Source organism: Gossypium raimondii, chromosome 5 (genome assembly GCF_025698545.1).
Source record: "Gossypium raimondii isolate GPD5lz chromosome 5, ASM2569854v1, whole genome shotgun sequence".
Taxonomy (NCBI): Eukaryota; Viridiplantae; Streptophyta; class Magnoliopsida; order Malvales; family Malvaceae; genus Gossypium; species Gossypium raimondii.
In genome coordinates, this window is record NC_068569.1 from 45,794,948 (window position 1) to 45,805,298 (window position 10,351).

General features: G+C 37.1%; 1 pseudogene; it reads right to left on the minus strand.

The window, feature by feature from the left end:
- Positions 1-6,934: 6,934 nt before the first annotated feature.
- Positions 6,935-8,509, minus strand: LOC105766219 (pentatricopeptide repeat-containing protein At4g21190-like; annotated as a pseudogene).
- Positions 8,510-10,351: the final 1,842 nt, after the last annotated feature.

The following is a 10,351-nucleotide window of genomic DNA, read 5'->3' on the forward strand; positions in this document are numbered from 1 at the left end:
CGAGTGAGGTCACTGTACTGAGTCCGTTGGGGCAGTCAATAAGGGTTAACAAACTATTTAGATATGTTCCTTTAGTGGTTCAAGGAGCTATCTTTTTGGCTAATCTGATGGAACTGCCTTTTGGGGAATTTGATCTAATACTAGGAATAGACTGGTTGGTTCAACACCGAGTGAGCTTAGATTGTGCCACGAAAAGGGTTGTACTGAGAACTGTGGAAGACAACGAGGTAGTCGTAATTAGGGAGTGTCAGAACTATTTATTGAATGTGATTTCTACATTAGAGGCTGAAAAGTTAGTTCGTAAGGGATGTGAGGCGTATCTAGCTTACAACAGTGTTTCAAATTTTGAAGATTCTTCAATTAAGGATATCAGGACGGTTAACAAGTTTCCAGACATTTTTCCTGAAGAGCTACCTGGGTTACCTCCGAATCATGAAGTAGAGTTTGGGATTGGGCTCTTTCTTGGTACACCTTTGGTGTCCATCGCTCCTTACAGAATGGCACCAAAAGAGATTGTGGAGCCTAAGGCTCAGATTCAAGAGCTATTGGATCGTGGGTTCATCCGCCTTAGTGTGTCTCCATGGGGACCACCGATTCTGTTTCTGAAAGAAAAGATGGATCCATGCGTATGTGTATTGATTACCGGTAATTGAACAAGTTGACCATAAAGAATAAGTACCCCCTACCTAGAATAAACGATCTATTTGATCAGTTTTTAGGTGCTTCCGTTTTCTCCAAGATTGATCTACGGTCAGGGTATCACCAGTTGAGATTTAAAGAGACTAACGTGCATAAGACGACATTTAGGACTCACTATGGTCACTACGAGTTCCTAGTGATGCCATTTGGACTAACGAATGCACCGACAACTTTTATAGATCTAAGGAACCGAGTGTTCTAGCCCTATCTCGATCAGTTCGTAGTGGTATTTATTGATGATATACTGGTGTATTCGAAAACTGAGGATGAACACGATGAACACCTCAGAATGGTTCTACAGATTTTGCGAGAGAAAAAATTGTATGCCAAGTTCAGTAAATGTGAGTTCTAGTCACAGAAAGTAACATTTTTGGGCCATGTGGTTTCTGCTGAGGGGATTGGGGTTGATCCTCGAAAGATTGAGGTGGTGTTGGACTGGAAATAGCCTAAGACTGTATCTCAGATTCGTAGTTTTCTGGGACTGGCATGCTATTATCGATGATTTGTATAGGTTTTTTCACTGATTGCAGCACCGTTGACTAAACTGCTATGTAACGGTGTGATGTTTAACTGGACTGATGCGCAGCAAGAGAGATTTGAGAAGCTCAAAACTATATTGACTGAGGCCCCTGTTTTGATACAGCCAGAGTCTGGAAAAGAGTTTACTGTCTACAGCGATGCATCACATGTCGATTTGGGATGACTTGCAGTTGGCCGCAGTGGTGTTCACACTGAAAATCTGGAGGTATTACTTGTATGGTGAGAAGTGTATCATTTACACCAATCACAAGAGCCTCAAGTACCTCCTCACTCAGACGGAGCTGAATCATAGGCATCGTAGATGGATTGAGTTGCTTAAATACTACGATTGTACTATTGAATATCATCCTGGTAAGGCCAATGTGGTGGCCGAAGCACTGAGCCGTAGGGCTATGACTAACCTGAGGGCGATGTTTACTCACTTCATTTTATTTGATGATGGTAGTCTGTTGGATGAACTTTGAGTTAACCCGACGTGGATAGAGCAGATTAAGGGTAAATAGATAAAGGATAAGTTATTGGGTCTTCGTTTTCGACAGGTTGAGAGTGGGAATACCGAGGATTTTAGACTGAATAGTGAAGGGGTGCTCTATTTCTGTGGGAGAATCTGTGTACTGAAAGATACTGAATTGAGGCAGTCTATATTGAAAGAGGCACATCGTAGCCCTTATGCTATGCTTTCTGGCAGAAATAAGATGTACTGAGACCTTCGTGAGTTATATTAGTGGCCAGGTCTTAAGCAAGAGGTTACAAATTTTGTAGGTAAGTGTCTGACTTGCCAGCAGGATAAGGCTGAGCATCAGTTACCTTCAGGTTTGTTGCAGCCAGTCAAGATTCTGCTTTGGAAGTGGGAGAGAGTGACTATGGACTTCGTTAGTGGGTTACCCCTCACACCCATTGAGAATGATTTTGTATGTGTCATTATGGATTGATTGACCAAGTCCGCCCACTTCATATCGGTTTGGACCGACTACTCTTTGCAGAAGCTGACTAAATTACATGTGTCTGACATAGTGAGATTGCATGGGGTACCAGTTTCAATAATATCTTATAGGGATCCTCGCTTCCGTCTCGATTCTAGAAGGAGCTACATGAAGCTCTGGGTACAAGATTAGACTTCAGTACTACGTTCCATCCTCAGACTGATGGTCAGTCAGAGAGGGTGATTCAGATACTGAAGGATATGTTGAGAAGTTGTGTGATTACTTCCGAGGTAGTTGGGAGGATTACTTGCCGCTAGCAGAGTTTGCTTATAACAACTATCAGTCTAGCATTTAGATGGCACCTTATGAGGCTTTATATGGTCGTAGGTGTCACACACCTTCATGTTGGACTGAGTTGAGCGAGCGGTGTGTTTTGGGTCCCGAGCTAGTTTTTGATACCGAGGATAAAGTTAGGTTGATTCGAGACCGACTGAAAGTGGCATCTGATAAGCAAAAGTCCTACGCCAACCTAAAGCATCGAGAGATTGAGTTTTCAATGGGAGATTTCATTTTCCTCAAGGTCTCATCGTGAAAGAAGGTATTAAGATTTTGTCGCAATGGCAAGTTGAGCCCTAGATTTATTGGACCTTACCGTGTGCTTAAGTGAGTGGGACAAGTTGCATACTAGTTAGAATTACCTCCAGAATTGGATCTGATTCACGGCGTGTTCCACGTCTCTATGTTGAGGCGCTATCGCTCTGATCCCACGCATATTGTTCATATTAAGGAGACCGAGGTAAGGCCAGATCTGACATTTGAGGAGGAGCCAGTTTAGATATTGGAGTGAGATGCAAAGCTTCTAAGAAGAAAATCCATCCCACTGCTTAAGGTTCTTTGGCGTAATCATAGCTTTGAGGAGGCCACGTGGGAGCCTAAGGCTACGATGCCATAGCAGTATCCTCATCTGTTTTGTCAAGTAAAATTTCGAGGTCGAAATTTTCTTTCAAGGGGTAGAGTTCTAACGCCCAAAAAAAATCCCTTATATAACCATTTTCGTATGTTTGTGACATAAATACATGTCTGCTTTAGTGGTTAAGTGTTATGGGAAGTGTTTGAGAGGTTCCAAGTAAAAATTTTGTTTTTAATTGAATAAACCCCTATCTTTAGCCAGTAGGCTTATAAATAAATGTTAGTGAAATATGTCAGAATGGGCCTGTTGATTTGGTGGATAAGTAGAGTGGCAAAGTACTGGTGGTCTTGAGTTCGAGTACTGGTGTGCGTCATGGAGTGATTTATTTTGCTGCTAGTGTCGTGTGGGTGTTTTAGTCTAATCAAACTACTGAAGAGTTGGAGTGGAATTTGAATTAGGTGGTTGAGGGAGAGGTGGACGGATTTTGGGGAGTGGATTGAGGGATTTGAGGAGAAAAGTAAGGAGTAGAGGCGTTTGAGTTGGACTAGGATGCTAAGTGGTTGGAATGGATTTGGTTTAGTAGAATAAATCAAGGAGTTTGGGGAGTTACCCTTTGATTCCGAACATCTCTGCAGAACTCTCATCTACCATCTTTCATTTTTATTTTTTTTTCTTTTCTCTGCCTCTATAGTCGAATTCTATCTCTTTCTTCCCCACCCCCTTTTTGTTTTCTTTGGACTTCAATCTTCCTGTGTTGCTACCAAGATTTCGAGTGCTTTCCCTCTACCTGCCAAAATTTTCCCTCTCCACATTTTCTTTTTCTTTTGTTTTCAACCGAAATCTCCCATTGCTGCCATTTTCCCTCTTCAATTCTTTTTCTTTTTTGTTTTGTTTTGTTGCCAAAATTTCAAGTGTTTCCCCTTATCTTTCGTTTCGGTCTATTTGGCTCATCGACTTTTGTTTCCATGCGATAATGGTAAGTAGTGTTGTTGTGTTCTTTTAGTTGGTTTCAGAAGATTTTGATTCTGTTGTTTGTATATAAGGGACGATCGTGAAGCGGTTTTTCTTCCCAACGAATTGATTAGTGCGAGTAGTCGGGGGTGATTGGAGGAAGTGTACTGAAAGGCCTCGAGCCTAACTTACTGGCAGCTCAGCTGCAACTACTGCCTAGGGCCGCATTCGCTACTTTTTAGAGTGTAGGGATGGGTGGGTTGATTATATCCCCACATGGAGTGTAGGGTTGGACGGGGATGAAGTGTAGAGACTGGTTGGGTAGGACCTGTATACTGTATAATCTGTTATTGTACTGATTATTGTTACTGTAATGGGCCAAGGCCCAAAAACATGATTGCTTCTGTGCTGAGATGGGCTAAAGCCCAAGCTGATATTGTCTTTGACACTGAAAAACGCCTAGGCCCAGACTGTGATTGCTTTCTATCCATTTTCTTTTTATGGGATTACACACAAAGTTTTCATAAACTCACCCTTCTGATTTGACTATACAGATAATCCCTAGACATAGGCAGATCTGTACGGCGGAGGACTCAGTGGTGGCCACACGACCTATTTAATTCGATTTAGTACTTAATTATAATTTTGGTTTTATTTTAGGGGTATTTTACTGTAATAATGGCCTCCCTAAACTTTTATGTTTAATTTGGGGTTTCTATTGTTTTGACTTACAACTGCTAGTAGTAGGGATAATCGAGTTTTCAAAACGAAACAAACGTTTTAACAAAATACACACAAATTGACAAACTGTTTTAAAAAGCTTTCGCGATAAATAACGTTTTGAAAATTTATAACGTTTTGAAAGAGAATAACTTATGAATATGAATCACATTTGAAATTGATCGACATGTCTTGGTATTAAGCAAAAGAGAGTGTAAATAAGTGATAAAGAAAGGAGGTTTTTAATGACAACTCACTTTACGAAAATCACTTCCATGTGACACCGCCAGATTCGGACATAACGTCCGGGCCGGGTTTGGGGTGTGACATTTAGCCAGTAAAATGCATGTTAATGATAAAAGCCAAAAATCGGGTCATTAATGATGAATTTTGGGTTTGTGGATAAAAACTTGATTTTAAAGTGTTTTTCAACTTTTTTAAACATGATTAGAAGCTTTATAAAGTTACTTTGAAGTTTCGTTAAGAAATTCAAGAGTTTCAATGAATTTTCGTTATAAAGGCCAAAACTTGTCGAAATATTTCGATACCTTAAAAAGTGTAGTTTTGTGTAGTTTAAAAGTTGATAGTTAGCCGTAGATGAATATGTAGGTGAACAGGATTTATTTCGTACGAAAAGATTAAGGGTCCGTTTGATTGCCAGTAAAATGTCTTCTGTAAAATGATTTCTGGAAAATGTTTTACTTTTCTGTAAAATGATTTACTGGAAAATATTTTCAGTGTTTGATTGAATCTGTAAAATATTTTCTATTGCTTTGGCGGGTTTCACGAAAATATTTTTGGAAAAGTTGTTTTACATATATTAATATATATTAATAAATTTTTATATTTTAAATTGTTTTTACATTTATTGCAATGATTTATTTATAAATAAATAAATCAAATTAAATATATAATAATACTCAATTATTAAAATATAAAAGCATTGCAAACTACTTCTAAATTTACTAATTAGTAGTGAATCAATTGTAGTAATCTCTGATGAAATTATGCTCAAGATAAAAGCAATTTTTTTGTTGTCTTACAAACAACACGAGATAGCATCATTATCAAATTTTAGTCACTCTCAAGTATAACCAATTCTTTAGCCAACCAATCTACATTATAACACAAAGCTAACTCCTATAAAATTTATCTCAATGCACATATTTATAGACATAAATATGTATATATGTATGCATTCAACAAATACATAACCATATGCATGCAATCAGCTATGTTCTTTGAAAGCTACTACTAGATCAAGCATTGCCCCAATATTATAGGTCGCCATCCAATAGAGAGGAAAAATACAAGCGAAGAACCCACTTTTTACCTAGACATATGGCTAAACGTGCTCACACAACTGTTAAGAAAAAATCACTCATGGCCCAAAAAGAATTTCATAGAACCGATAGTAAAATCAAAATGAATGATACATACAATCAAAATTTTCAACGACACCTATTGATTTAATACAACCGGTAAAGAGGCGGACAACCATCGATATCTATGAAGCAAATGAACTAGCAATATGCTAGAAATATCAACAATTGCAATCAACAAAGGCAATAGGCTCCATTGAAGTCCCCAATTTAAATAGAAAAGAGCAAGATTCGGAGAGTCTATTATGTTGCCATGATTTCCAATTATAACAAAGATATTCCGAGAGTCCTCCATGATTTATATCCTCTCAAGATTTGAGCTTATAATGACCATGTTATACTTGAGTGTAAATTCTCAAGAAATTGTGTAGACTCCAGCTAATGTGTTCGCAAATTCACACCACCTCTTTTCTCATGTACGTAAGGCAAATGGCATCATCCATGCTTCTGAACTTGCATCATAGACTCATTAATTTTCATTTTAGAATATTATGCATCGATCAATAAAATTGACCATACCGCAAAGATAGTATGTTGACTCTTGAAGCACCAAGAGCATCAATTATTGGTCCTAATTTCAACTGATTATTGTGCATCAATTATCCGGCGATTATTGTTTTAGGCAAATAGAAAGATTAAAAGCACGAGGAAAAGAAAGACACCGCTATGTACCATATTCACTAACCATCTCAATCTGTACTACATGATTTTTAAGGAATATAAAATCGAGTTGGGAGTAATCGATGCGCTTTATGGTTAGTCACGTAAATCAAAGAAAGATAGAAGAAATGCTCAACTATCCATTCAAATTATGGTAATTGCATAAGAGTCTTGAATAAGATGGCAAAAAAACATAACTCAAACATCTTCTCATGCATGTCCTTGTGGTAATAAATAGAAATCATTTTATCAAAGAAAATACGTGGGGTGCTTTCTAAATTATCGAAAATAGTTTGACCCACGACTCTTGACCTCTTCAAGTCTCCCATCCTCCGCTAAGGCATTCAAGAAGGTGAAATCGTTCCCATTGTTCTTCCTTGACCTTTGCTTAACATCTACTTTATCACCGCAAACCAAGTGCACTTTCCTAGACTTAACTCTTTTTAGTGTAGAAAGCCAAAAGAAAGGATAAAACGAAGAGAAATGATTACCTAAATTATTCTCTTCCATTCTTGTTCGCTCAGAGGGATCTTCAATGCTTTCTTAATCGTAATAAGAGGGAACTCTAGTTCCATGTAATAAATAAGTCGAGAGCCCCGTAAACTTCCTCCTTGACATTTGACGGTTGCTTAACCTACATAAGGATGGCCGATAATAGATGACTATTATCCCAAGATTGCTATAAAAGAATCAAATCCGTGTCTATAATTACTTAAGAACGAGCTCACTCGACTTAAGTCACTCATTCCGAATCAAGCAACCATTAACGATATTTGTTTTGCTAATATTTAACTTATAAAAGTTAAGATAGTAAAGCAAACAAGAACTTACACAAGTAACAAGCTTTGCTGATTTTGAGGCGATCCCAATTCTATTCCTTGATTTCTTTACTGAGGATACCGAGGTCTTCGACCTTTAGCAACAAGACACCGAAAATCATTTCGATTTACTAATTCACTAATAACACCATTAAAATTTCAAACTTCATACAGCATTCCCTCTCTCTTTAGCGTTTAGGAGGAGACAATATATCTATATATGCAAAATTTCAATTGAAAGCCTACCACGGTATTCCTAGGCCTCCGTTAATTTTAACTAATTCCAATCTTTTAGTAACGAGTGGCGAGCATATCTACAACAAAGCATCCCGATATAATGCAAAACCAAAAGGAAAAAAGAAAGAAATTTTGATTAATTGTGGTAGCATTAGTTGCCATCCACTAAACAATTTTATTGCTTCAAGAAAATCTTAAAAGAAATGGTTAAACTTATATATTCCAAAGATTTTCTCAAAACCAAACGCAATTGCTTAAACAAGACAGAATCGAAAGAGGAATAGCGGTTATATCTTGAGGGTTTAAGAACCAGCAAATTTCAAGGTTGAGACTTGAGAGTTTGCTTCAGCGTTGTAGATGGAAGATTTTTCTTTCCTTTTTCGATGGTTTGATCAAAAATGTAAACAATTGGTGGGCTCGATTGTGCATAATATTAGCATTATGCTACACTTGAAAACATAAATAAAATCTTAATCAACAAAGTGAAGACAGATAAATTACAACCCGGAAAGCGGGAAAAAGAATAAGAAAAGACACGGTAGAGTTGAGGCTTGAGATTTGCGCTCAAGAGGTGGTGAAGCGAATTATACCCACAAATTGATCCACCTTTGAAACTTTGTTTTTCTTCATGCTTCCATTTTCTTTCCCAATTCCATCAGTTTTCTCCATTTTCGCTTCCTCAATTATTGCTCAAATCAAAACATAGAAAAAGGTTGATGAACGCTTGTGTCGATGTTAAGAATCGGTGTTGGTGATGGCAAGCGAAGATCAGTGTCAAGGGAAGGGAAGGGAAGGGGAAGGGAAGGGAAGGAAAGGAAAGGGAAGATCGGTGTCTAAAATTTTCCTGAAAATGTCTTACCGAATTAGAAACGGTAAGTCATTTTCCAAAATTTAACACTTTCTTTTCCCGTGTTTGTAATTGATTTTACATGGGGAAAATATTTTCAGCCAAACAAACACTGGAAAAGGCTGAAAACCTTTTCCGGAAAATGTTTTACTACAATCAAACACACCCTAAGTGTATACCGAGATATTTGAATCTAAAGTTTTCTATATTGAAAGTTTAGGTTAAAAGATAATGTAGTTTAGGCTTATGTTTTGTGACTGTTTGAATGAAGTTGATGACTGATTGTTGAATGTGTGTTTGTGTGGCTTGTCTTGTTGAAGTGTTAGAGTCAATAGGACCTTTAACGAGTAGAGATAAAGGTAAAGAAAAACTTGTCTAAGCTTTTGGTTTTCAGCAAAAGCGTATATTTTGGTGAGTGTTTGAATTAGTAGTTAATAAGTGATTTATTGTGTTATTTGGGAATTTAGAGGTAGCTTAAACCCTTTCTCTAAATTCTGAGTGTAAGTGTTCTTTTACCTATGCTAAATATTTGATAAATATGTTTGTGAATTGTGATAAAGAGAGTTATGATGTGATAAAATATGAACATGTTGTGATGACTGTTGTGATGATAAATATGAGAGTATGTTATTCATGCTATGTGACAGTGTGTATAATGTGCTAATGATATGGTTATGCAGAGAATATGTATGAATAATCGATAAAGTAATGTTTGATGACAGTATGGATATTTTGGCCTTATGACTTAATGAGACCATTGGATATAGTTGGCATGCCATAGGATTGTGAGTACTCACCTATATGTGTTGTGATATTTGGGGCATTGAGGCTCAGGGATAGTTTTTGGAGAGATAAGGGAATGCGAGCTAAGCTCCATTAACCGGGATATGTATGTTTGGTGTGTTGGAGAATGTTTGCTATAAGCTACACTTATAGGATATGTTCAAATCTATGAGTCTATGTGTGGTGTGTTGGAGATCTGTGTATCTGATTAGTGATGATAAAGCTCACTTTTATGTTACATAGCTCAAGTGCCAAATTATCTTGAAAAGTGTATATATGTGTAATGTGATGTATGCCTAAACGAGTATGTGGATGCTATGCAAATTATTATAAATTGAGTTTAAATGGGATTATATGTGACTATATGTGATTAATATGTATCGGAATGTATGCCTAAATATCTGCATATAAATGTGTAAAAGGGATACATGAAATATGATTAAATATGTAAATTATGGCACTAAGTTAAAGACGTTTTGGAAAAATGCTATAAGTTGTTTGGTTGATGCATGACGACTTGTTTGCATAGTGGTTATTCTGACCATTCACTAAGCTTGTTAAGCTCACCCACTTCTTTTAAACCATTGCAGATAAGTAGTGTCAGTGTGAGCAATGTGGTCTCGAGGAGTGATCCAAGCCAGGAACTTAATTGCTATTAGTAGGTGTTATTTGTTTAATTGGGTTTTGGGAATAAAAGGCAATGTGGTAGACGTTATGTGATTTTACTATGAATTTTTAGTTGATTGTATGCCTATTATGATTGTTATTTTGTAGACTTGAAAATATGATGTTTGGGATTGCCGTTTGAGGTATTTTTTGTGTATTTTATAAGGTATTTCATGCTTGACGTTTAGGACTAATCGAGAATGATCAATGTGTTT